Genomic DNA, 251 nt, shown 5'->3' on the forward strand with positions numbered 1-251 from the left:
TTTGGGATGAAGACAAGGCACGTTTGGCTGTAGTTTGGTTGTTTCCCACTGAGTCCACAATAATGAAGATATGACCCATGTAATAAATAAATGTTGGTACCAAACCGCTAACTAATGTGCTCTACAATAGCAGCGAGTCCTTTAGAAAAAACCCCTCACACAAGCTGCCTTGCGATGAGACTGTCATTGTTTGCATTCGTTTGTAACAGCAGGAGGAATGAATTGCATCTTTCAGCTTTATGTCAGTCGTG

This window comes from Gobius niger, assembly GCF_951799975.1.
Source record: "Gobius niger genome assembly, chromosome: 5".
NCBI lineage: Eukaryota > Metazoa > Chordata > Actinopteri > Gobiiformes > Gobiidae > Gobius > Gobius niger.